This window comes from Oratosquilla oratoria, chromosome 25 (genome assembly GCF_046742065.1).
Source record: "Oratosquilla oratoria isolate Oo_2021 chromosome 25, ASM4674206v1, whole genome shotgun sequence".
Taxonomy (NCBI): domain Eukaryota; kingdom Metazoa; phylum Arthropoda; class Malacostraca; order Stomatopoda; family Squillidae; genus Oratosquilla; species Oratosquilla oratoria.
The window spans coordinates 30,992,943-30,995,442 of record NC_134801.1 but is presented as its reverse complement, the minus strand read 5'-3'; the positions used below and the strand labels follow the sequence as shown (position 1 = coordinate 30,995,442).

Sequence of the window (2,500 nt, the reverse complement as noted above, 5' to 3'; positions counted from 1 at the left end):
CTGTCAACCACCGTCTGCTCAAAATCTAGGTTTTGTATATGTGCCGATTTGGGCGGTGGGGACCTTGTACCTCTCAGGCATAGGAGGGCTGATCTTAGGAGTGAGAATGACAGTCTACATCTCATCCATGAAACAATGCTGCTTTTGGGTTGTTGTTTCTTTTCAGCCATTACCTCTGCCAGCCGAGCGTAGAATGCCTTTGCTTTAGGACCCATCCCACCTGAGGTCGTAAAGGTTATAGGAGTGAATGAGCCCTGGTCTACATTCTGTATACGCTCTTCGTACATCCTGATCTTCTCATACTCGTTCTGGGAGTGGGATGCCTCAATAGTTAGGTTGTTATAACAGGGGGCCATCGAATAAAATATTCGCATGCCAAATGAAGCCAATTGTCCCCGTGTCCAGAAACCTCTTGCGCTGACATCCACTCTTGCTTCATCTGATGTGTTGGACGTGCGGTATCTGAAGTTCTCCCCTCCTAGTGGAAGTAATGTTGGTTCGATAGTCACATCCTTGCACACCTCCTGAAGCATTTGGGCAGTGAGATCTCTTACCTCATCATGTCGCATGCAAATGAATCCACCCTGCTTGCATATCATCGCATGGTCCGGAGTAAACTGTGCACCACAGGAGCATCTGTTAGGCAGCCCTCCCAATGGCCATCCATACCTCAGGGCAATGGCATCCGTGAATTCTCTTTTGTTTAAGGTGAATCCCTTTGCCCTGATTGGTAGTGCTGTCAGCCAATTGGACGCCCCAACTTCCTGCGCCAATGATATCTTTCTTTTCATACAATTCGATACCCGAGCTAGAAGTGCTTGAAGTTCCTCCTTCTGCCTCTCCTCCCTTCCCTTTGAAATGTTTCTTCTAATTTCTCTGATCTCCTCCATGTTAGTCTCCTTCCGTTGATCTTGTGACACGATGTTGTTTGTCAGGGAGGACGTGAGTTTCATAGAGTTTTGGTGTTCTATTTTGGCTAGGTTTAGCGGGTTGGAGATGCCTAGCCCTCCCATTCTAGGTGGAAGTTCAATGAGTTTTCTTTCCTCTTCGTTTAATGTCCGTCCGTTGGTGATGACCGGTACTAGCTCGTTTCTAATGGCTTCTTCAAGGGGTCCTAATAGGTCGGTGATGTTCGGTACCGTCCTTAATATGTAGTTCCACTTATGTTTAACCCCATATATGAATGCGGCATATGCCGCCTGCGGTTCGGTCTTTGCAAAGTTAGCTAGGAGCCTAAATTCCGCCACCCAATCGTTAACTTTCTTTTCAATATATTGCTTTTTTAATTAGGATACTGAGCCGATCACTGCACCGAGATGTCTTTCCCTTTCTTTTGTTACCTTCACTTCACTGTTCTCAAAGAGGATTTTGGCATTGTCAAAGTGCTCTGGTTTCACTATGAGGACAGACTTCTTTGCATTCGGAATGTAACCCAAGCCCGGGCCGTGTGCCAACACCAGATCCCACCACTTTTTTAGGTCAGCTACTTTTCCTGCCCCCGTGAGATCATCTGCATATGCTACCTGTTTGACCATGGTGTCCTCATATTGTATCTTCTGTTGCAGGTGCATAAGACCGAGCGCGTACATAGCCATGGCCACCGGGTCTCCCTGAGTGGTTCCTTCCGCGGATTTGATGATCTCCACTTTAGTTTCTTTTTTCTCAAACCTGTTGGTGACAAATAGGTTTGCAGGTTCTCTGTATGTGTTCTCCACATACCTGGCCAATATTGGGCATTTAATTTTGATGTTGTGTATTGTAGCCTCTCTATTCAAGTTGTTGAATGCGTTTGATGCATCGACTAATAGGACTGCTTCGCAGTCTGGTTCTTCGAATATCTTCCTCATGACGTGGACTGTAGCCTCGGAACCCGCCTGTTGCCCGGCGCACACCTGCAGGTTGCCAGCCGCTTTTCGTACCTCGTCCTTTGCGAATTCCTTGATGGTTTTCCCTATCATTCTTCTTAACACCTCTCCTATACCAATCGGACGACAGCCAGGCTTTTTGTCCAGCGGGATAAGTCTGCACGCTGTGTATGCCTCTAGGTGATGACAGTCCTCAGTCGCCTGTTTGTTCGCCAAACCAGCTATGGCCTCCTGCAGTTCCCCCCCTGCCGTTCCAAATAGACTGGTACTAAGGAGACATTTCCATCTAGATGCATCTAAGCCCGATGGTCCCGCTGGTCCCTGGGTGTGTAGAGCATGGTTCCAGATCCTTCCTCTTGTGATGCTGTCAAAGACTACCTCGTGGGGTGGAAGGTAGTCGCCACTGAATTTAGACTCCAGGTTTGCTGGTCTTGCTTTTGGGTGTTTTTCTTTCAGGATCTTTAGCGTTTCCTCGTTTAGGGATAGAACTCCAGGATCTTCACTCTCCCCTGCGAGCGACCTCATGGCAGCCGCGACCTTTCCATGCCTCATCTTATCTGCAAAGTTTCTGGCTTTGTCTTCTAGATTTTTCTTTCTGTTGACACCCTTGTAGAGTTTACCTTGGATGGCCTCTG

General features: G+C 47.7%; 1 pseudogene; it reads right to left on the bottom strand.

The window, feature by feature from the left end:
- LOC143038757 (uncharacterized) overlaps nucleotides 1–2,500 on the bottom strand; it is a 2,824-nt pseudogene that overhangs the window by 162 nt on the left and 162 nt on the right.